Source organism: Triturus cristatus, chromosome 1_2 (genome assembly GCF_964204655.1).
Source record: "Triturus cristatus chromosome 1_2, aTriCri1.1, whole genome shotgun sequence".
NCBI classification, from domain to species: Eukaryota; Metazoa; Chordata; class Amphibia; order Caudata; family Salamandridae; genus Triturus; species Triturus cristatus.
The window spans coordinates 800493945-800520097 of NC_140580.1; positions in this window are offsets into that span (position 1 = coordinate 800493945).

The window sequence follows — 26153 nt, forward strand, 5'->3', positions numbered from 1 at the left end:
CTGTAAAATAATACATTCTTGCGTGCGTGCGATCGCCTTACCTGAATCCCCGCGTTCGCCGACAAGTTTTCCCGATCCGGTCGCGTTCTCCACGAGATGTTGGATTGTTGGTAGCCATTTGCGCTGTCTCGCGACAGTACGCGCCCACAGTAACGTCATGCGTCGCGCGATCACATCTTTCTTCACCACGAGATAAGTGAAAACAAGATGGCCGCGCCCACGAGCAACCGCATGGGTAAGTTGGCGAGCCGCGACCACGCAGAAAATACCGCGAACGGGCGGGAAAAAAACTTCTGCATCTTCGCGATATTTCCGCGTGTTTGCGGAGATTTTTAAAATTTTCGCGATAATTTGCGAAAGTGAATTTCACAAATTCCGCCCACCCCTAATTCCTATACACCTGGACAGGAGGTATTTGTTTGGGTTTACACTGGCTGGCAGAAAGTTTAGATTCTGTTGCGCTCCTCAAGGCTATACAGAGAGTCCTAGTATCTATAGTCAGGCATTAAGGAGTCAGTTGGATTCACTCTCAGTTTCTCCAGGTAATGTATTGGTGCAGTATGTTGATGATTTGTTAATTGCTTCTGATACAGAACAAGGTTGCAAAGACAGTGCAGTCAAATTGCTGTTGCATTTGACACACCATGGACTTCAGGGTGCCGATTACGATCCGTTAAAAAACGCGTACGAACCGTCGGTCGGAGCGAATTCCCCGTCCGACTCGTACCCGGTTGTAAAACTTTACAAACATGGAATTACGATTCGCACGGAAACACCATTTCCGTACGAATCGTAAAAAACACCGACCGACGAAAATATACATACGAATGTGATCCGGGAATGCTGCGACGTGACGTCGGGACGCTTTCAGGCAGCGTACACGGGGGGTACGCACCGTACATACACGGGTGGGGGTGCGACTCGAGCGTACACGGGGGGTACGCACTGTACATACACGGGTGGGGGTGCGACTCGAGCGTACACGGGGGGGTTCGACTCGAGCGTACACGGGGGGGTACGCACCGTACATACACGGGTGGGGGTACGACTCGAGCGTACACGGGGGGGTTCGACTCGAGCGTACACGGGGGGTTCGACTCGAACGTACACGGGGGGTTCGACTCGAGCGTACACGGGGGGGTACGCACCATACATACACGGGTGGGGGTGCGACTCGAGCGTACACGGGGGGGTTCGACTCGAGCGTACACGGGGGGGTACGCACCGTACACGGGTGTACACACAGGGGGGGTCGGCACGTACCTACGGGGGCTGGGGGGGGGTCGGCGCGTACCTACGGGGGCTGGGGGGGGGTCGGCGCGTACCTACGGGGGCTGGGGGGGGGTCGGCGCGTACCTACGGGGGCTGGGGGGGGTACGGCACGTACCGGGCACCTGTTTGGACGTCTCCATGGTTGTTATGGGAGTTCGGTGCGGACGGTCTTTTCACCATACGGTTGTACATTCGGACGCCCGGGATGGATCGTGATTCCCCGGTCGGAGTTCACGTTTCACGTTTGTACGGTGAATCGTACGAGGACGTGTCGGACACATTTTCCGACCCGAGGACGTGTGGGGAAATATTCCCAGTGCGGTTCGTATGGACTTTTTACCATGCGAATCGTGATTGCCAGTTCGTACGGCACTTGTACGATTCGTACGGTAAAAAGACCCGATACGAGTCGTACGGGGACATTTTTTACCGGATCGTGATCGGCACCTAGGTCTCTCTTTCAAAATTTTAATTCTGTCGACAAGAGGTCACCTATTTAGGTCACCTATTGTCGAAGGAGGGTAGGAGGTTGACCCCTGAGCCTATCAGTACCATTAATAAAATGCCCACTCCACAAACTCAAAAAGATGTACACGCTTTCATAGGTATTACTTCCTACTGTCACCAGTGGATCCCAAATTATTCGTTACTAATCAAACCTTTGCTTGCTTTAACAATGAAGGCAGTGCATGAGCCCTTGACTTGGACGCCAGAATGTCAGCAGTCTTTTGAGCAATTAAAAACTGCACCTTGTTCGGTTCCGGTGCTTGGCACACTGAACTATAATAAACCGTTTGTGCTCTATGTTCATGAGATGGCTGGTTGCGCACTCTCTGTCTTAACACAAAAGTTTGGGTACAAACAGAGGCCTTGCGCTTATTTTTCTACTGTGCTTGACCCTGTCGCAAGGGCCCTCCCGAACTGTCTGAGAGCGGTCACACTGTGGCCACTTCAATTAGACAATTGGCCGGACTTGTACTTGATACAGACCTCACAGTTATGGTACCCCATGCTGTGGATACACTCTTGAATAAAACAAAGACACAGCACCTCACATTGTTTGCTATGCATATTATGATTAAAAGATGTGCCATTCTGAACCCAGCCACGTTACTACCCATCCCTTATGAGAACGATGCAGTTGACAAACATGACTGTATTTTCGGGACGGAAGAAGAGACGAAAGGACGGGTAGACCTGACTGATGGTTCTTTATCTGACCCTCAAGGGTAACTATATGTCGATGGCTCCTGTTTTAAATTACCATATGGCACCATCATTGCAGCTTATGCTATCAGTACTTTGCGTACGGTGGTAGAGACATCAAGGTCCCCTATCAGTCAGCTCAAGCTGCTGAGCTTGCTGCCCTTATTCAAGCTTGCTAATTCAGTGAAGGGTTGGTTGTCAATATTTATACAGACAATCATGATATAATCTTGCCATGATGATCTTGATGATGTTCTTGAAAAAGATAGTTTTAAAGAGTGTTTTCCTTAATTTATTTTTAATGTGGGTGATGTGTGAGAGTCTATTACAGGCATTTTACAGACAAATGTTGTGTTTATGTTTTCATGCAACATCCATAAAAAAATCTTTTAGATCAAAACTGGACTTCACATATGAGAAATGGGAAGGTGTCACAGAGATTATTTGCAGTACTATTAGTGAGCTGTTGCTGTGTTACAGTATTGAAAAAACACATCACTATCCCTGAATAATAGATGTAAACACATTTAGAATTTGAAACAGTGTGTCTGAGCACTTTCAGTGACCTGGCCAAAGGGGGCATGAAAGGGTAAAAACTGGATCATAAAGTCAAAGCTGCTGCAAACAGGGGCCCACAAAATACGTTTGGCCCAGGGGCCCCAAAATCCTTAAGATGTCCCTGAGAAGGTACAGTTGCATTAGTGCTCAGTACCCAAATTATGGTAGTCTTGTTGCTGTCCAACTTGTGGCCATTTTCCTTGCTTGTATCTTGGCTATTGCACTGTTACTATAACGCTTCACTTACCATCCAATGGGCCTTAAATCTCTAATTCTAGAAAGAGACATGACAAGCATAAACGTTGGATCTGGAGATCCAGCTAGGACGTAGTGGTGGATAGACTAGGGAAATATGGATAATGAATGCATGCAATTATTCATGTATCTCTCTTCGATGTGAGCGTACATTTGCTATTTTAGGAAATTAACATAAAATAAAAGGTGCATGATATTGTTGTTAATATGAATTTAAAGGCATATTTCTATGTCTGTGACTATACCTACAGGTCCTAGTTCAGTTTGCCCCGGCTGCATCTTTATGCAGAACAATTTCTTTGATTGCGAAAAATCGAAAACAAATTCTGCCCTATGTTTACAAAGAGTTGTTCATCTGTGATGGCAATGGCTGCAGTAAAATTGCTGTTTCATAGTGATACAAAGCATTTTGCCTTGCAACATAATGCAAGTGACCAGTGTTTAGCATAAAAGGTATACTCAAGCCCACCCTCCAGTACAAATTTTTAGGAATTACAAGATGTGAATTGAAATATAATGTGATATTCTGCTTGCCTATTATTTGCACCTGGTGTCATTTGCTCTTTGGAGCTGGTTGTGCTAATTTAGTAGACGTGGCTTTATGTAGAGCCCTGGGGGTGGCTGCACTGTTTCTGCACCTTTCCAACCCTTGTTATTTAATGCAAATGCATTTGGAACTATTTTTGCATGAGGTTCCATGGCAAAAATTCCTTTTTCTTGTACAAATTGATCGTCCCCCATATGTGTACCACTTCAACTTCCTCGAGCTCCTCCTCTATTTAATAATAATGTGGTGTCCAGAAAAGATTTACAATGAGAGGAACTTTGGCTTTCAACTTTTCACTTTGGGTAGAGGGAAACTTCACTGGCCCCTTCACCTATTTTTCATTTGAATTTTCACTTTTCCCGTCTGCTAAATGACACTGACAGCTCTATTCACTAGTGTGCAGAAGTCATAATACATCAGATTTACTCTCTCTGCTGTCTCCTCTAAAGCACCACAGTCATTGCACCTAATGTAGCAGGGCTCGTACTGTACTGTGGCATGAAACACATATTGTCAGTTAAGCATGTACCTTGTCAGGAGGGCATCTTTAGAAAAGGTTAAACATAAACAGAGTTTCATTTTTAACTCTATTTGTGAGAGAATGAGCTTGTAAATGAGTCAGTGACTTTCAGAGGTGCTGATTTTGATGTGTGCGTTAATATAGAGTAAAATACGTTTTTGGATGGTGAAGTACATCTTCCAGAATTGGTATTTGCATGCTATTTTGATCCTTTAAAAAAAACTGTCTTTCGACTGGCCATTAAAAATTATTGGAGGTAATTAAATCTCCTCCACCGCCAGTTTACCTCCAAAAATGTGGAGATGCTTTCAAGTTTTTACCCCAAATGAGTTATTATGAGCTAATTTTGATCCCTGTTATCTACAGTTTTCTTGTGCCGTTTTTGGAGGTATTTTCCTCCAAGGGGAGGCTGGAGTTAGCAATGTCATTTTACTTCACTGACAAGGATTGGCATAATTTAGGCTGGAAAATCAAGTTATATCCTTGCTACTTTGTGAAAATTATTGCAGCATATACGTTTATCCGGATTGCACTGGAGCAGATTGTTGACCAACTTTTTACATCTTGGGAAGGTCTAAAGTAAAAGATTTTGAAGTGTATAAAGTTATGTAGGGGTGTGTGGAATGTGTTTAATGTAAAATTTCAGAAATATTACATGAAACTATGTGTAATTATGCAAAATGCAAGACCGGCATTTGGCAATATATTTTAGCACAAAATGTATCCTTGCTTCTAGTGTGGATGAGAGGTCGTATTTTGTGCTAACAAAAGCACGCACAAATAATTGCAGCATACAGCAGCCACTTGTATTATGATTGTTCCAGTTGCTCCATGTGCTTGCTCTAAATGTTCGCATGGAGTAGTCGAGTAATTTCGGGAATTTTGCATAACTCAAAATTTACCTGACTGTCCATTTTCTGTACATTTATAGGGTGGTATCAATTCCATCTAATCCTGCCAACCTAGCGGGGTCCATAGTATCTAAAGCATTCAATTCAGCAATAGTAAGGTTAAACTCTAAACAATGCCCATGAACTGTTTCTTTAGCATGCAGCTTTGCCTTGCTATTGTCTTTGAGCATTTTCTTAGCAGTTAATGCCATCTCTTTTTAATATTTGTTATAAGAGGTTTTGCAGTGAATATGGCATTTTTCTTATGCAGGACAGTCTCCCAGAGACTGTTTTTAATGTGTAGAGATGTGCAATGAGACTGTGCACCACATAAAATATCATAGATTGCCAGGACTAAGGGGCAGATGTACGACTTTTCTGCGACTCACAAAACGGAATGCACTAATGTGTCTTTTGGCGATTGCCAATGGGGTCGCAAATGACCTGCCTCATCAATATTCATGAGGCAGGGAGCAATTTGCGACCCATTGAGAATGGGCTACAATCACAGGGATGGTGTCCTGCCGGGGACAGCAGACCACAATGTCTGTGTTTGCTTTTTAAAAAGAGCAACTTTTTTTCAAATTCAACCCGTTTTCCTTAAAGGAAAATGGGATGCGTCTAAAAGACAAAACTGAAAAGTTTTCTTTTAATTTTTAAGGGCAGGCAGTGGTGTGGGAGATCACTGCCTTCTCTTAAAAATATTTTCGCATACATTCACAAAGGGGAAGGGCGGAAACCCTTTCCATTTGCGACTGTCTTACCACCTACTTGAAGTAGGAAGGGATTCCTTTGGTATGCCCATTCCTAAAAACGGTAATAGGTTACCAACTCGCAACATAGGATTTGTACATGCTACAACCCTTCTTAGGGGTCTCAAATGCCCCATTTCTTAATTATTATGTGTTTGGGGCTCCTACACTGCTAAACCTATGTACGCACTGCCCGCCAGATCATTACTTTTTTCATCACTGGCGGGTGGTTTGTTAGCGGTCATAGGCACCGCAATGGGAATGCCAAAGCAAGTTTCTGCAGAGCATGGAGTGTCAAGTCCATGCCCTGCAGGAACTGGAAGTGCATGTATACAGGGGATCAGACAATGTGACCCCCAGGTGCAATGGAAAGTGCCCCTTTTGTTTCCTCTCTACCACAGTTTTCATGGCAGGCTCACAAGAGGAAACTCGTAATATACTTGGCAGCGCAGCAGGGGCCCTATCAAGCAAATTGCGGCCTCAAGACTGCCCCAACACTGCCAGGGATCATGGGTCCCTGGTGGCACCAGCGGTCCCATGGCGGTCCGACTACCCTACTTGTTAAAGGGCGGTTGGACCACCGGTGCACCGCCACTGTGAGTTTGGTGATCTATCGGACTGCCAAACTCATTATAAGGCCCTGAGTCAACAATCCGTTCCAAACATTGTTCTGAAAAAGTGTTTTTCTTTTTTCTGCATACATTTGCTCTGGCCATGTTTGCTAATGGATTACCTTGTTAACTGATCTGCCAAACTAATCCTCTGTACAGAAATGTTTTGCTGAACCAGGCCTTTCAATTTGGAGTTTTTAGAATGAGTTATTCCCAGTAAAATGTAAAGCCCTGAATATCGTTCAGGCCATAAAAATGGACACAGCTTTGTTTTTACCCCCAGAAAATCCTATTCCACACTGAGGTGCCTATTTCGATGTCAGTTGGAAATCCTCTGACCTGCGTTCGGAGGCTTTCTGACCGGCATCTATGGTTTCACTTCTGACCTCCTAATTGCAATGTAGGCGGTTGGAAGTGAGACCGGCCGGTCATTCCAGACAGGCTCAAGGAGCCCGTCGGCCAGGTCGAACTGGCACGTAATCCCTATACGACCATGTTTCCGCCGTCAGGATTACGATGTCAATTTCTCACAGGCTTTTCATAATGGGCTTTCCAACATGAAAAATCTGTCAGAAAGTGAATTTGGGGTCCCTAGCAGGGCCCCTCATCCCTTCAGCCTCTGGTTGGGGGCCGCGCCCCCCTAGTAATCCCTGCACCGTGTGGCAAATACCTTGTGATGCCTGCCACATGGTGCAGGGTTTAACAGAATCTTCAATTTCTCTATGGGAGCTTGCACTATGCCCAGTTTACGACCATAGCACAAGCTCCATTGAGAAATGGGAGTATGCAACCGCACCATATGCGGTCTCATTGTATTTGCGGTGTTGGGACTGCTGACCAGAGGTCGGTCGGTCTCGAGACTGCGACAGTGTAGGTTCATAAATAACATTACACTTCAGATGCTAATCTGTCAATCTAGAGATAATTATTTGCACTACACATTGAACAACATCGGCAGAGGAATGGTTCCATTAATGTACACTTTAGAGTAAATCACCTTTTTGACTTTAGTGCTAATATCTTCCTGAATCTTCACAAATGCAATACACATTCAAGCGTGATTTATAATCAGTACTATTTTGCTGTGATCAGCTTTATTTACCTTCTTTCCCAACTCCTGTCTTACATTATCTTAACTTGTCAGCCAAGTCAATCTATTGGAAACTGGAATCTCTTTTCAGAGACACTCATATGCAACTCGACCTTAAAATTCATCTTTTAAAACAGAACTAAAATAGCACTCTTCTTGCTACTGCCCCTGTTCATAAATTTAAACTAATCAGCTGTGCTCTGATGTAAAGCACACCTTTCTCCATATGGCTAGGCCCCAGTTATAGAAGTATGAGTTGTAAATGAGAAATAATGTGAATAGAGCCATTGTCGGTAAATAATAATCCTTATTACCTGAAAATATTATTACTACTGTAACATTTCCCCAATTGCTTTCTATTTTGCTGGAACCCAAATCATGTTGTCATAATGCACCTAATGTCTGTAAGGAAGCCCACTGAACAAAAGACGGGATCTTAATTAATATAACCATGTTTTCTAGTTGGTCTGGAGGATTTACTCTGACATGTCTGGGGTCGTAGTTTGATACTCTGCTTTGGATTTGCTATGTGGTACCTGTTCATTTGTAATGGTCTTGGGCTTCTTTGTTTGATATTAGCTCACTAGAATTTGTTTTATAGTCTGCTTAGCATGCCAAGAGAGGAGCTCCATTTTTTTCCAAGTTTACTTGACTTGCAGTTTTATGGACTGGGATCCTCAGGTTCCAAGATTGAGCACAATGAATTGATCAAATAATCTATACATTATTTATCACTTGCTTTCTGTTTATTTTCAGTAGTTAAAGAAATTCTGGAGGCACTCAGCTTTTCCTCACCACTTAATAACATTTAAAGTCATTGTCATTTGAGGAACAAATCATTCATATTTGCTTCAGTGTAGCACTTACAAAGTTCTAGTGTTTCAATTAGGTCCATGGTATTCTTTGTCTGTCAGCCTTTGTACATTTTCCCTGATCGAGTCTGCCTCGCTTTTCAGGTTGCCTGTAAATTTAACCTTAATGTTCCCTTTTGATGTTCTGCAGCCTGCACAGGTTCAGAAACGATGGCAACTTTGAATCTTCTCATTTTTTCATATGTTGGGCAATCACATTCCTATTTTTATCCCCAAATTTTATAGGGTTGTTTTTAAACCATGATCGCAACCCTCTCAACTCTGTTCTTGACTGGGTATTTCTTCATAAAGTAAAAACAGTTGGTTCTCTAGATTTCAGTTTTCTAGGCCCATGCTGGCACCCCCTTGCAGTAATGTTTAGTAAATTACCCTTTACTTCGAAGTATTTAATTTCTTTCTCTCTGTTCAAGCCTGGTCCATGGATGAGCTGCAATGTGCTGATTCGTTTTCTCATGGAGGCTGTGTAATTGCTCTTCCCACCGACCTATGATAATCCATTGTGTGACACCAGTGGATCTCCAAAATACATCGTCCACTGAATGAAAAAGCAGCAGTTCACATCCTCTGCAGCACCTCAGTTCTTGATACTGTTCAGTAATGAAATCGTATGATACTGACTACTGATTACATTTGCCTGGGGCTAAAAATCTTGGGACCCTTGAATGTATGCTGAATGGAAAAGTCAAGGTTGCTGTGTGACCTTTAATTTCTATTTACTGCAATCTCTGTGTCAAACATGCTCAGGTTGATAGAAGATTGCAAAAAGAGGAGAGTGAGAGGGATGCCCCCTTCTATCAGAAGCTCATATACGAGCAATGAGTGGGGAAGCATTCAAGTTCAAAGTTTATTGTTATTGATTAATCAAAATATTTATAATAACTATACATGTATGAAATCAGATGTTAAATAAAGAAACCAATAAAACAAGAGATTGGCAGCCCTCAAATATATAAAGTAAAAAGTTGTAACTACCCTCAAAGATAAAAATCAAGTAACTTCAGAAATATAATGAATCATTAATCAATAAAATACATTAAACAATTGGTCATTATTCTCCTCGAACAACATAAAGACTATGCTCTTGTAACAACAGCAAATTGCTTTTCCAAGGAACCAAGGTCTTAACCAGTTGCTTCAGGCAATAAGCAATTTAGAACAAACACCTATTACATCACACCACACTAATAATAAAAAAAAAGATCTCCCTGCCTTCCCTACTTGAGTGGCTTAGCCCATTCCAACTGTTAGTAACAGACAAAGATGATCCACTGCTTGAATGCATAAGAATGTATTCAATATTCGTCATGTTGATGTTTGGGGTAGTCCACTCTTAAACCTTCATAACTTTGTTCCCCAAAAGCTGTCCATGGTAAAGTCGCATCCTATTTTACAACATCCAGGCAATTCAAAATGTATGCACGATTTGTAGATTCCCCTAGTGGGAACAGAGAAAATAGCCAAAATATTGCTACATTGTTTTTTTTGTTTAACAGTGGGATATTAGTGCTCCACAAGATATAGTAGTTTTTTTTTCTAAAAATGGCATCAATGAAAGGTATGCTGTGTCAAGATCATCTTTACAGATTTTTACAGCATCTTTTGCATTATTCTAAGAGGTAATCCATTTTTTCTAATTTTGGTGGTTTCAACTTTCTTGCAGTTTGTGGTGGAAACAGGTTTGAAACCCATGGCTGGTCCCAGAAATCTGTACATTTCTAAAAAGTGCAAAATAATGAATTTAGTAAGGGGTCATTAGAGCAGATTTGCAAGATTTCCCTAAATAAACTAAGGGCCAGATATATTAAACAGTTTTACCCATTCTGTGCCTATGGGAAAATGTGTTCATACATCTGGCCCTAAGTGTTGACATAAAGCAAGACTGGTAATAAGAAGGAAAAATTAGCCGCTGGGAACAACCTTTTCATCTGTAATCTTTTGTTATGATGTCCAATGTATCCTTACGTCCTATCAACTTTTTGACTGTGGCATATATATTGTATGCAGGTTGCTAAAAAAAGTTTATAATGATTTTTCATTGTGTGCCAACCATACAGCAATTCACATGGTAAATTATAAAGAATAAAAAATTAGCCAGTTTTCAGTGCTGGAGAGAGGGTCAGGACCAGCAGCCCTGGCATCCATTGTGGCCGTTGCCGCCACCACACGCCTGCTGCTTGTGCCCGGAGGAGCGTATGTCTGGCAGTTGGTCCCCGGCTTTGCGGGAGCCCATTTCCTGTGTTGGAAAAAGGAGCAGGACCACAAGCCCAGGCATCCATTGCGGCCGTCACCGCCACCACACACCTGCTGCTTGTGCATGGAGGCGCTTATATCTGCCTGTTGGGCCCCACTGTGTGGGTACCTGTTTTCAATGTTGGAGAGAGGGACGGGACCACAAGCCCTGGCATCAATTGCGGATGCGGCCACCACCACATGCCTGCTGCTTGCGCCAGGAGGCGTGTATATTTTCCGGTTTGGTGTGTGGGAGCCAGCTTTCAGTGTTGGAGAGAGTGGCAGAACCACAGGCCCCGATATCCATTGTGGCCGTTGCACCACCACACGCCTGCTGCTTGCGCCCAGATGCACGTATATCTGCCGGTTCGGCCCTCGCTCTGCGGGACGCGCGCGGAACACGTCTAGGCACGTCTCCGTCAGAGTCTGGAGGAGGCTGGGCTAGGCCTACCCTATTGTTCCTTACCCGTTACATCATCTGCTTAATCGCCTGGACTGCAGGCACCTTTCCTGCTCCCATATCAGCCATCTACTTATTAACCCTTCCAAGATTCAGGTGATTCCTGAACCTGTTTCGGGTCATCTAACGTATCTCCCATGTCAGAACCAGGGGGCATAGGTAGCTGTGTACAGGTCTCCAACGTAACAGGGGCTAATCCACCCCCCCGTCCAGGAGCCAGCTATTAGCAGCCCAGATAAGCAGTCAGCTGCCAATATGTCACACCTTCAATGGAGGGCGAGAAGAGTAACAGCGGCTGGACCAAGCCCAGGAATGAAAAGAAAGGGCTCTACGATTGGAGGGAAAGCAAAAAGACAGAGGGATGAGGGTATGCACCAAAAAACACATATGGAGCAAGCACTCACCAAGGGAGATATTGTGGCCACTTTGGAGTCACTTCAGGGATCTGTAAGGGCAATACTAGATATAAAATTCAACCACCTTCTTCAACATTTCACCTCTATTGAGAGGGAACTTTCCGTCCTTAAACATTGTATTTCATCAAGGGGGGAGATATTCAACATGGGATCAATGCAAAAAATAGGTCATACTGAAACCAAGGGACTCATCCTAGCTGACCCACTAATAAAACATAGGGAGCAGCTACTGCCACCTCCAAAGCCTGCAACAGGGACTTTTACCCTCTGTCCCCAGTATCCTCGGCCTTTGCCCCTGTACAGAACCAGATGGGCCGATGCACAGAACAATTGAACACCAGGAACTTTAACACGGAAACAACACCGAATGGCAGAGAGGTCAGCTCTAACCAGAACCTAGTTAACCCACACCTCCCGCCATAATCAACAACGTATGTTCTGGTTTTGGGGAATGTGCCAACCATCACTCCAGGTGTTAAGAAAGACTTTTTTTCAATTGAAGAACAAAGTCATGCACTGGTTGTCCCATAATACTACTTTGGGCGGGAAAATATATAAATATGGTGCGCAGGGTGAACTTGGTAGGGGGCGTCTAGAAAGTCCTACAAAGGTGACTGTGTTATCATCAATTTTAACAAATTAGATGTTGCTGAAAGGATCTTGGCTTCATCCCCTTCTCACATTGATACCAGCCCTGGCCCTCTGTCGACCATTCCGGCCCTCCCCCTTGGTTTTTTCTACCAACCCGATCACTTAGGCAGCAACAATATGATCCCCAATATTGAGGTTCTGTTTGGAAGGCAGATGCAGTTCCCCCCAGCACTTGAGGTATTTCAACATCATAGGACCTGTAATAATTTGACTCACGCTTATCGGGACTCACACAGAGGGCAGATGACCACACCACCCCCCCTGGAATTATCAAATAGCTTTGCACCTTTGGGCACCTTGGATGCCTGTGATTGACTGAGCAGGGCAGCTCCATGGGAACCGGGGATACAAAATCACCAGCAATACAGTTCCCGGCTTCCCGCCAAAGTCGCAGCATCATGGGTGTAAAGGGTTGTAATAATATCTCATGGAACATCGCTGGCCTAGTTAACAAGTTTCTTGACCCTTGATGGCTTCTTGTTATAAAAACGTTTGACCTGTTTTGCTTACAGGAAACGTGGACAACTACAAATGATTTCCACTTGGAGGGTTATAAGTCCTTTTTTGTTCCAGATACCCCCTCAAGTTCAGGAAGATCAAAGGGTGGTCTTTTAATCTATGTTCTCTTATCCTTAGACTGTAAAGTATCAGTGCTGCCTACAGATAATCCCAGCATACAATCACTGTTGTTATGTAAAGGGCCCGGGAAATTGGGACTTTTGAACTTTTATAACTTAACCTCATGTCCCACAGAAGCTTGTAATATATCTTTGCTGGGCTCCTTTTTAAGAAATCAGCTCAAAGTAGTCCTCAGTAATTTTATGATTGTTGGGTACTTTACCATCCACTTATGCGGGGATCCAAAGAAAACTAACCTTATTGATTTGGGTTGTTCACATGTGAAGGGTATCCATTTCAAGAAAAATGCACAAGGCAATTGCCTCAATGACCTGTTACACAAATTTGATGTATCCTTGCCCTGTGCATATTAGATCCATGTAGCAAGGTTTCTAGCCCATCATTTGTAGGGTGCGGTAGTGGTTCAGTTGTTGATTTTATTCTTGTATCAACGCCCCTCCTTGATTTGATTTCGGGTTTCTCCATTCAGGCCAGCATACATAGTGACCACAATCCTCATGTGTGCATACTAGCTGGCCTTCACTGGCGCCCACTCGGGGATGTAGTGAAGAGCAGGGTATTGAAAACAACGGATGGAGGTAGAAGGGTAAATTGGGCCCAGATCACTCCGCAGTCATTTTTTGACTCTTTATCCGCCCACTGTGATAGCAATCTAGCATTGTGTACTGCTCTGTTAACAGACCAGGGTGAAATCATAGAAGCATTTAAAGTAATTTCCTCCACAATAAGAGAGCTTCTTAGCTCTCCTGCGCGGTGACCAGCTATTTTGGTTCGTTGATGGTTTGATTCTGAATGTTTCCGTGCCACCAGGAATTTGAAAGAAGAGTTAGGCAAGAATGCAAGGGACATGGCCTTAGCTGAAACCAGTAGAAGGGAGTATAAAGTAGAATTAGCTAGGCAGCAATAAAGGAGGAAATAAGGAGTGACTTATTTGAGGCAAGTACCTTGAAGAGTAGTGCCAAGTTGTGGGGCATTACTAACAGCCCCTTTTTAACTAAGAATGTAGGAAATGTGGTGAAGGCCCGTTTAACAGAGGATGAATAGATGCACCATTTTGAGGTCATGTTTCAATGCCCCCGAGATAAGAATAGTTCCTCTGGAATAGTGGAGGCAAAATCATCCTTGGTAGTCTCGGTTGAAGAGGTCAGGAATTAAAGGGCTGTTAAACAACAAAGCACCGGGTCCCGACTGTATCCCGCCGGACTTATACAAATCTGATGTGAACCTCTGGGCAGCTGCCCTCACAGCCATTATTAAGGCAGGGGGTAGATTCGGTCCTCCTGGCTCTTTGGCCACCTCCACCATTGTTTCAGTTTTTAAAAAGGGTAACAGGGATAGTAACCATTGTTATAGTATAGACCCATATCCTTGTTGGACTCGGTGGTCAAGGTGGCTGGCCATTTTTCTCTTAGACAGGTTAACTGGCTAGGCAGATGACAATAACATTTTAACCGACATTCACTATGGTTTTCGTGCCGGTCGGTATACAGTGGCCCAATGTCTCAACTTACACATGATCCTCAATAAGTATACGGTCGCCCGCCCTGGTACCATCTACCTGGCCTTCATGGATCTGTCCTCAGTGTTTGATCACATGAATAGAATTGAACTTTGACAGACCATGCTGTCCATGGGGGTGGATGGCGACATTGTTTATTTCCTTGAGAAACTCCATAGTGACACTACAGCCGAGGTTCGATACTCTCAAGACATCAAGGTATCCCACCAGTACCCCATAAAAAGAGGAGTACGGCAAGGGAGTATCTGAGCTCCTTTTTTGTTTAATTTATATATTAATCCCCTGGAGTGGGTTTTATTGGAGACTAAGACAGACTATCCCCAGGTGGGATGGCGTGGCCTGACGGTTTTCTTGTACGCGGACGATGCGGTCCTTATGGTCCGGACTGCTAGAGGGTTACTGTTGGACTTGGCCCTTTTTGCAGGGTCATTCCTGAACTTTTTGCCTTCCTCCTGTATTTTTTCTGACCCGGTTTTGTTGGTTTTATGACTCTGGGCACTTTTCCACTGCTGATCAGTGCTAAAGTGGGTATGCACTCCCTATTGTAAATTGATGTATGGATTAGTGACTCCATGATTGACTTCTTTGGTTTACTGGTCAGACCCTAGTACAGTGCACCATGGGTGCCCAGGGCTTGTAAATCAAATGCTGCTGGCGGGCTTGCAGCGCTGGTTGTGTCGCCCACAGAAGCAGCCTGTAAAGTATGTCTCAGGCCTGCTATTGCAGAGCCTGTGTGCAGACTGGTACTGCCATGTTGACTGGCAAGTGCACCCACTTGCCAGCCCCTAAACCTCCCCTTTTCCTCATATCAGACACCCCTATGGTAGGCTCAAGGGCAGGGTGCATTGTAAGTAAAAGGTAGGACAAACCCTAATGTGTGCGACATGTCCTGATAGTGAATTACAGCTATTTTCGTTTTTCACTATTGTAAGGCTATCTGTTCCCCATAGGCCAGAATGGGCAGTTTGATTATAACATCTTATAATCCTAACTGACCCATGGAACATGATGGAAATTCGAGTTTAGTATGCCTGAACTCAGAATAATAAATTACATATTTTATAGTTTAATGAACTGTTTTAGACTACTTTTAATGGTTTTATTAAAAAAACGAATAAAGTGAATTTGATTGATTGATTGATTGAGTATAAATGAAACCTATGTAATTCTGAAATGCGCATAACGTACTGAGGGCCATATTCACAAGGAGCCATCGCCGAGTTAACGGCACTTTATCGCAGCCAAAGTTGCGATAAATTTATTGCCCCATTCGCGAGCTGGGGTTAACAGCCCACAGCACCAGTTTACCCGCGATAGCAGCCGCAAAAAACATCGCCACAGATGACCCCTGCAACTATCGCTAATGAGATGCAGAGTAGGCGTTCCCATGCCAAAACCCGCAACAACACCACACCTCAACATTCTCAACGACCAACCAGATCGTCGATAAGAACACAAAACAGGCGATAAGGTGCGTTAGCACCAGGAAACTAACACCTGCTCTGACCTGGTGCAAAGTCGGATGGCAGCTTGCACCACAAAAGGGAGCCTAGTCCAGAGCTACATCAGAAGGGCAACAGATGCCATGGAGCCACTGATCATGCGGCCCGGACACCCAAGAGGGCCACAACATCCACCGTCACCACCCCAGGACCCCAACCCCAACCCGGAACCCCCCCAGACCACCACAGAGGCAGCGCAGACAGACAGCAGATCCCCAGGAAACGCACCAGCCTCACAGACTCAACACCTGACAATGTCACTGTCCACTACAGGCTGAAAAGGACAACCATACTACGCATCCTGACCATCCTCGCCTAACAGGCCGACGGCACCAACACAGCAGATAACCAACATCCCACCCCACACCAAGCTGCTGGCTGTGCTGCACCTGTTGGTCCCTGGTACCCCCCAACCAACACCCGCCAGAGTCGGAGGAGTCGAACAGCCAGCCACATCCAAGTCCCCCACACCTGTCCTGGACATCACCATCACCCCGCTACCCCAGTCCCTATACATCCAACACAATGCACAGGATCCACTGGAGACCAAGCAAGGACCATACGCCATAGCTGGATGCAACAAACATGTTGGGAGAAACCCTCAGCACATATGTCCTACCTGTGCCCCCTGGTGACACAGCACACAATCACTGCAACAGAAAGCACACGTCTCAAATCAATGTGTAGGCAACATCCGAGCACCGTGGAACCTCCACTGATGTTGCCTCCAAATACCCAGCCAGAGTGCATGAGTCCTTCATCCTCCGACAGTCTATCATCAACCAGCATTCCCAGGATGGCACCAAGGGAAATGCACAGCCCCTTGGCAAGCTCCAAATGAACACCCCACTCACCTCAACTCCAAAACCATGCAAATCACAACTCAGGCAATGCACATGTCACAAAATCACAAACAACATGCAAAACAACATGCCCACCCACCAGACACGACAGAACAACTTACAATGGTAACCAGGGCAAGCCGTGAACATGAGCCATCAACGGCATGGCACCTCAGCCACACAATAGCCGAATGTGGGGAGAGGTGGCAACCAGGCATGTGTGAAGGATGCAGGAGAACCATGATTGGGAAAGTACACAATGCCAAGAGTGGCGGAGATGTGCTGGACAGACCGCAGTATGCTGCACACACCCATATCGATTGGCGACATACACCTATGGTGTATGGAGTGTGGAGGACAGTGGACGCAACCATGTCACCCCAGCCAGTTGGGGAGTTCGTGGAAATGTTGCCTGTGACGTCCCCTCCCTGTAAGCGTGAGCAGAGTAGGATGGCCCGGCGTATGCCAGCCCAGCATAGGGGTATGAATAAAAAACATGTAGCCCTGGGCGTGGTCCTCTTCCGGAAAGCCTAACGTCTCTGCCATGGTGGCGCCTCTCACCACGCCACGAGGCAGACGCCGTCCTCGTGAGCAGAGTCGCCTGCGATCCTGTGCGCCTGCTGTACCCCAGCCTGCTGGACCTTGAAACCGTCAGGCCCACCCATGCGCAGCCAGGCCACACTGATCACCTGCTGACACCGGCGTGTGTCGAGGAGGGCCCACCACGTGCCGGCACAAGCTCCAAGCCCGAGGACCATGACCTTGGCAGTCTCCTCAGACCATCACGGCCTCCACGACACAGGTCCGCTTTAGTCCTTTCTTGTTGAATTACTCTACTGCCGCCTCTAGCCTACACGACGGTCAAGTAGGTCACACATTTGGAACTGAGACTTGATTACACGATGATAGAGTACATATGTTCATTGCAGATCATATATCAGTGTACTCCCTTCGAGATGGTGCCACCAACTCTGTGCATGGCACTCTTATGACACATGTCCATTGTCCCCTGCTGACCACTGCCTTTGGCCTACATTATGGACAAGTAGGACACACATTTGGAACTGAGTCATAATCATACATTGTCCGTGTATCCACAAGAAGGAAGATTCTACTTCACTGTACTCCCTTCGCTCAGGTGGCAGCAACCATGTGCAGAGCATCCCAACGACATGTGGCTGTGGGCCCATGCGGACTACTGCTCCCGGCCTACGCTGCACTTGAGTAGGCCACAGAATTGAAACTGAACAGCGATCATTCAAGGGCAGAGTAAGAATCATTTCACGCAAGGAGAGGCATAAGAGGAAGACACAGTCCAGGCAGGAGGAAAAAAGGATCATCGTTACGGAGGTGATCGGACTGGCTGTGGGCCCTTGCTGACCGCTGCCCTTGGCCTACACTGCAGTCGAATACGTCACACACAATTTTAAATTCAGCCTCGATTTATAAATGGCTGACTTGATGTCATTGTACAGGCCTCATCACAGACTGCATCCCCTTTCAGCCCCGGTGCCACTAAGTCTGTTCCCCGAGACCCATGGGCACTTTCTGGTTGGACTTTGGTGGCAAATGAGTCCATGGACTTGGGGTTGTCATCTCCATCATGTCGGTGATACTGACTTTGTGGCAAAAAGGATGCCGTGGCATTCCACTCCTCCATTTGCTGCTGCCGGACAGCTTCCACCCTCCGCAACATACACCTCAGACATTGATGGCGAACCGCTCAGGTCGCATGTCCCATCTGACTGCACCGCAAGTCACCGTCCCGTGGCTGGGTGCCTGTGCCAGCCGCAGTGCATGCGGGGCCACTAACTCTGGGCTGGTCAGGTCTGGGACCCCTTCTTCTGAGATATTGGATGGCCTCTGATGCGATAGTCTTGGGGTCATCAACGCCATGTGTCTGTGGCCCTGCGCCTTCCGCAGCCTCCGGCGTCAACTGCGGCTCACCAGGGCCCACACATAGAATAGAGTTCAGACTGGCCTGGACGTCGCATCACCACAGAAGGCACATGCCACCACTGCAAGGACCACCTCCAACCGCCATCTGCCAGAGTCGAAACGGTGGTCCTGACAGACTTACGGAGTTGCTCTCACCTGCCGTGGAGGCCATAATTGGCCTGATACCCTGCTCAGCACTCCAGGTGCCACTGACTCAGTGCCCTGCAACTCACGGACACTTCTGTTTGCTCATTGCGTGCCCTCTGGACTTGCTCAGGCTACCTCCATGATGCTCCGCAGTTGTCCCTGTAATGCTGGTGTTGTCTGTTTCCGTATTCATTGTGTTCACTGTTGTGTTTGTTGTCAGCACCAACAACCCCCTGAGGACTGGCTTGCACTCACCCCACACACATCCAGCACAGGCGGCACTGTACATGTGGCCCTTCCAATAAAGGGGCGAGCGCATGTGCCCGTAGCCAGTTCGACATAATATCTGCGTGTGTCCCTGTGGTGTTGTTGCATGCATGAGGGCTTTGGGCCCTACGACATTCCATTGTGCTGTGTACAGCGGATGTGTACAGTGGATGCAGACATGTCACCGCAGCAGGTTAGAGCTTGGACATTTAGCTTTGTCATCAACCACTCAATTCGTAAGGGAAGTGGACTGTGCCATCGTATACAGAGCCAACATGGGTGTGTGACTGACATGTGCGTGCCCCGGGCGTGGTTCTGTACTGGGAATGTGCATCTGCATGTGTCACTATGGCAGTGTGGGTCTCCTTTGTGGGGTGTAGGTGGTCCCTGAAGGGTAATGGACACCCATGCATGTGTTCTAGTTGGTCTGCCATGGATTAGGACCATACCTGCACCTGTTGTGCTACCTCCTTTTGGCGTTCTGATACCTGGCATTGGTGTGCCATGTGTGGTTCAGTGAAGTGTTGTGTGCCAGCCGTGCCTGCGGGTGCTCCATGCTGTTTGGTCTGTTGCAGGGACTGGGTTCTCCTCTAAGTATCTTGTCTGCCATGGTCCTAGTGGTGGGTTGCATGGGATGTCAATGGGCTGTTGTAGGGCATCGGTGTTGAAGGTGTGGTGGCTGTCTCCGGCATCACTAATGGGTTGTCTGATGTGACCTGCTGGAGGTGTTGTTTGTCCCTCTGCAATGTGGAGGGGAGATGCATGTTGACATTGTGTTGACATTTATGTTGGCGCATTGTTCTTGTAGACATGCAGACTGTGTGACAATGTACATCATGACTGTTTGGGCGTTGCTGGCAATTTGAGTTGGAACAGTGGACATTTGCACTACCTCGACTGATGTGAGGTTGTACCCGTACATATGCATCTCACAGTTCCCTGCTCTGTCCAATGTGATTGGCCTGTTTGTGCGCATGGGCCTGTTGTGCCTCCTCCTTTTGGTGTTCTGACACCTGGCATTGGTGTGCCATGTGTGGTTCGGTGAAGTGTTGTGTGCCAGCCGTGCCTGCGGGTGCTTCATGCGGTGTGGTCTGTTGCAGGGACTGGGTTCTCCTCTAAATAGCTTGTCTGCCATGGTCCAGGTGGTGGGTTGCATAGGATGTCCATGGGCTGTTGTAGGGCATCGGTGTCGAAGGTGTGGTGGCCGTCTCCGGCATCACTAATGGGTTGTCTGATATGACCTGCTGGAGGTGTTGGTTGTTCCCTCTGCAATGTGGAGGAGGGATGCATGTTGACATTGTGTTGACATTTATGTTGGCGCATTGTTCTTGTAGGCATGCAGACTGTGTGACAATGAACATCATGACTGTTTGGGCATTGCTGGCAATTTGAGTTGGAACAGTGGACATTTGGACTACATGACTGATGTGAGGTTGTACCCATACATATGCATCTCACAGTTCCCTGCTCTGTCCAATGTGATTTGCCTGTTTGTGCGCATGGGCGGACCCAGTTGTGTCCCCTGTTCTGCAGTGTCAGTGTTGCACTTTGTGCCACATTGTCATGGGATGTGCTGTGATTGCTATGTGTGTGTGCTGCAGTGTGCTCCGGGGATGGGCAATTGTGGTTGTGCAGTGTGCTACACATCATTGCGCATGTGTGCATTTTGCCCGTCTCCCCCATCCCTTTTAGATCTTCACCCTGTTGTTGTTGTGTCAGGTCGTATCGAGCTGTGTCCGGACTCCCACCTCCTTGCACGGTGTCCACACTGATGACTGGCCTCCATTTCCTCCAGCTCCTCCTGTGGCGCAGGACTCCCACCTCCTGTCACCGTTGCTGCCTTCCTGTTAGTAGCGGGTTTGTGCCTGATTTAGGCTTCAACGTCATGCCAGTGCCTCTTGGCCTCCTCCATTGGCCTCGTCAACACTCCGTCTGCATTTTGGATAGTCTGACTCTTGGTCAGTTGCTGGAAGTGTACTGTCACCTCCGTAATGCTGATCTTGTTTTCCTGTGGTCTGCATCCCGTCTTCCTCTCCCTCTTCTCCTTGGCCTTCTCCGAGCCCGTTGTTCCTTGCTGGTGGTCTGTGGGGCTTGTGGGGTTCGCATTGGACTCTGCGCTAGGTCAGGGTGCATCCATGTTGCTACGCACTTTGGATTCTTTCTGGTGTGTTGTTTTTGTTGCTTTTATGGTGCATTTCCCCGCCAGACGCGTGGGATTTGCTGGCCTTCCGCTGGTTTTCGCAGCTTTTTGAATCACGATTGGCCTCATTGCAGCTTTTTTGGCATTGGTGTTTCTTATTTTGGCGGCGTGGGGTTGACGCGTTATCTGGTGACTATCGCATGGTACCGTCGCATTGTGAATACTTGGTTGACGCGGCATAATGTTCCCGCGATAGGCTGCAATGTTGAAAGTTGCGTTACGCTACTCTTACGGTAGTTATCACACGTTCTTGAGAATATACCCCTGAGTTTATTAACAGTGGTTATTTGTAAAAATGTTTATTTAAGGTTGCCCATACTACCACTTGATTCAGAGGACATTTTGCAAAAATTTCCTCCATCCTTCACAATGGCTTACACTTGGAAGCTAAAAAGGTAGACATTTTAATTTGGTAGCAAAAATTATTTCCATTGTTCTGTGTTCTCACATGTCTCATGATAAAAATGGTAATCCACTGTACGGCTGGGCCGAGCACCCTTGACAAAAAACGCCTCAAAAATCAATCTAAAGACATGACATTTCACAAAGCAAAATCAACATTTTTGTTTAACAATGTAGGTAGCTGCGGAATTTGGGCCCTAGCTTAAACCTACTAAACCAAGATATTTTTGAAAGAAAGACACCCAGGGGAATCTAGGGTGGTATGACTTGTGTGGAACCCATAATGTTTTTTTTTTACCCAAAATGACTCCCACAGCTCAATTGTTGGCTAAAAACATCCATCCTCACACTAAGTGAAAAATAGTTCTGGAAGCTACAGGGTTCCACAAATTTCGGACTACCTAGCATTTCCACACTTGCTCAGTGAAAACTGTACCCTACTAATGTGGGTGGACCTAGTGCCCACTAGATGGAAGACCCCAAAATGCCACATCAACAGACCAATATTTTCGACTTCAAACAGATCATCTTATTGTTGGGTAGCTGTGGATTTTGGGCCTGGGCTCGGATGCCACCCAGAGAAACCAGGTAAACCCAGAAGTTTCTGAAAACTGGATACCCAGGGGAGCCCATGATGATCTGGGTTTTTGGAAACCATTACATTTTCCTATCCACAATGACATTGGAGCCTGAAAATTTGGCAAAAAACAGCATTTTCCTCACATTTCTGTGAGAGGAAGTTCTAGAATCTGTTGGGGATACACACATTTCCTACAACCCAACACACTTGTTCCAATAAAATTTTTTCCCATTTTGTGCTGGTGGACCTAGCACACACGACAGGAAAGTCCCCAAAACACAACATGGGCAGATAAAAAATGTCCAGTCTAAACCAACAATTTTTAGCTATCAGAGTAGCTGTGGGTTTTTGGCTGGGGATCAACAACCACCAATGGAAACTTCCCAAACCCAGCCATATAGGTACCCAGTGGAGTCCATGTGGTCTGACTTGCATAAATCCCCCTACAATAATGATCAAACCTCAACGTTTGACAAAAAACATGCATTCTGCTCAATTCCTGTGAGAGAATATTCCAGAAGTTGCAGGGATCCACGCATGTCCTACCAGCCAGCGTGTCTACACTGATAAAACATTACCCCACTTGTTTGACTGAGCATAGCTCCCAAAACAGGAACAAGGAACGAGCATTTACTTAACATGGTCCCTGGTTTGATTTGTTCCTGTCACATGCCCTAGGCCCAGCTACGCAAGTGGGGTAGCATTTTTATTGGGAGGAGTGTAGGAATGTTTGGTGGTAGGAATCTTGTAGTTTCACACAGATTCCAGAACTTTCCCTCATAAAAATGTTAGTAATGATGTGTAATTGTAGGCAAAGTTTAAGGTTTGCAGGGCATTTTGGATAAGAAGAACATGTCATGGTATCCTTACAATGCACACCCCATGGTATGCCACTGTTTTTGTTAATTAAAAATGTCTGGATTTGATGGGCTTTCCGGATTGCTGGCTTACCCCTTATACCTCAATAGTACAACCATTCAGTATGGCAAGTGACATGAAATTTGCTCTTACCGCCACTCTGTTGGCTCACATGTAAAACCTGCATTCAAAAGAATTAAAATGTCCTCTCACTTGCCATGGAGGTAGGAATACTTAAGTGTTAGAGGGCAGAAAGACTGTTGTTTCTGTTTTGGGGGAAGGGGCATGGCCTGATGCCTTTTTTGAAAATGACAACATCCTGCATTATTGTCGATCTTTGTTAACTCTTGTGTCAAGTGGGCTTTCTGTCCTGCAGGGGCCAATCAGGGGTATGCTTCCCCAATCTGCTCTAAATAGTAGGCAGAAAATCTATATCCTAAGCCAAGTTGCCTGTTTTGTAGAAGAGGCCTTGGCCAGAAGGAGAAGGGTCAGTTTAAGCAGGGCCAGAATGATCCAGGACACAGAAGTGGAATGGGACCTGAGAGGAGGTTACTAATAGAGAAGTAATGGAAAAATAAAACTGTACTGAAACCCTCACTTTACATGGAACTCTTGGACCAAGGCAGAGGTACAAGAAAGAAAACGAGGTTAAGCAATGTTGGGTAGACCAAAGAGTAGAACACATCCAGAGACGTGGCAGTGGGTCTTGTAATGAGCAGGAAAGGGGCTTTTAGAGAAGCCTGTGGGATTGTATTTATGATTGAGCAAAATAAGGGCAAGAGCAAATAGGCTGTACAAGAGGCGCATCTAGGGTTACAGTTGTAAGAACCTGACTGATAATAATTGGTCAGAACTCAAGCTCAGAAAGTACTGGGCTGGCATACAGAGACAAAAGCCATGGTAAATGTGGTGATCATGAGAAAACCAAACCGTGGAGGAGGATATATTCTTGATCTGTTAGAAGGGTGAAATTAACAACATTTGCATTGGTATAATTACATGACATCTCAGAAAAATTCCACAAAATTCTGTGTAATTACATAAACGCTCAAATTGAATTCAACATTATATTTAGCGCAAAAAGCATCCTAGTGTCCATTTTGGATGAGAGGACACATTTTATGGCAAATCAATTGCACAAAAACCACAAGCACTGCAAACACTTGTTGCACACCTTCTGGTCATTCGCGTTGTTCCAGTGTGCTCGAACTACATTTTTGCCTCAATCAGTGTAAAATTATGCAATGTGGCATAGTAGCATAAATGTAAGGAATTTTGAATAACAAATGTAACATGACATTACCAAAGTTATGGGAAATTTAGCCTGTGTAATAGGAATGTCAACCTCACCTAGGCCATTGCACCCAGTCCAGAGCAAAAGAGCCAACACAGGGCCAAACACATACAGCTGGAACAGAGTGTAGATTAAAACAATGCTGCAGGCTCTGTAGAAATCTCAAATGGATCGGGACCCATGGGTCAGGTTCCATGGTCAAGGAACAAGAAAATAAAGTGAATTGTAGCGGAGTTAAGTGGAGTTTGTAAGAGAGAATTGGAACTGGACCAAGAGAAGATAAAAAAGAGGTAGCAAGACATGAGAAAGATTATGGGGCCAATTCCGATCCTGTAAAACCCGGGTACAAATGGTCGTACGGACGTTTTCTCCGTACGACTCGTACCCGGGAATTCCACCGTACAAACCAGCAAGTACGATTCGTACAGAAATACCATTTGCGTACGAATCGTAAAAAACACCGTACGGCTAAAAAATACATACAATTCCGATCCTGGACAGTGCGTACGCGACGTCCGCACGGAGTCAGGCAGCGTTTTACGGACCAGCAAGTATGATTCGTACCTACAGCTCTCCGCACGGCTATATTTTTACGGGAGCCAAAAAGTGCCGGACAAGCCAAGTATGCTGCGATGCACGAGGAATAGGGGGCCCGCTACGCAACGTACACACCATCATCCACATCGTATGTGTCATCATGTACGGTGCGTACCCCAACATTGCACATGTACGGACCGTACCCCCCACCCCCGTATGTACGGACCGTGCCCCACACCCACGTATGTCCGCACCGTACCCCAGGCGTACCCCCCACCCGCGTATGTCCGCACCGTACCCCAGGCGTACCCCCCACCCGCGTATGTCCGCACCGTACCCCAGGCATACCTCCACCCGCGTATGTCCGCACCGTACCCCAGGCGTACCCCAATCCTTGTGTATGTATGGTCTGTACATACGCAAGGATCGGGTACGCCTGGGGTACGGTGCGGACATACGCAGGTGGGGGTACGCCTGGGGTATGGTGCGGACATACGCGGGTGGGGGTACGCCTGTGGTACGGTGCGGTCATACGTGGGTGGGGGGTACGGTCTGTACATACGCAGGTGGGGGGTACGGTCTGTACATACGGGGTGAGGGGTACGGCGCGGACGTACGCAGGAGTGGTGGGAGGCTGGGGGGGCCGTACGACTCGTACCCCGGGCACAAGTGTACTCTGGGTAGGGGTCGTACAAAGTTCGCTCCGTACGGGGCCTTTTCCATGCACTTGTGTTTTCGGACGGGCGGTACGGATCGTACTTGCGCGCTCGGACTTCAGTTTTACGAGTTGTAAGTAAAACTGTCTGGGGACGTCTCGTAGACTTTTCCCGAGGCGATTTGTATGTATTTTCCACATACGAATCGTAATTCACCGTTTGTACGGGACTTGTACGATTCGTACGTAAAAAAATCCGGATACGAGTCGTACGGGAAAAAAAAATCCAGGATCGGAATCGACCCCTATATGGGGAAAATCATGTTATTTGTGTTGCTTATACCTGGAGAAGAACAAAAAAGGGATATGAAAGGAGAGCATTATGCCAAGCATGAGAAGACAATAGAGGAAATTACAAAGGGCAGCAAATCTGGAGAAGGGTAA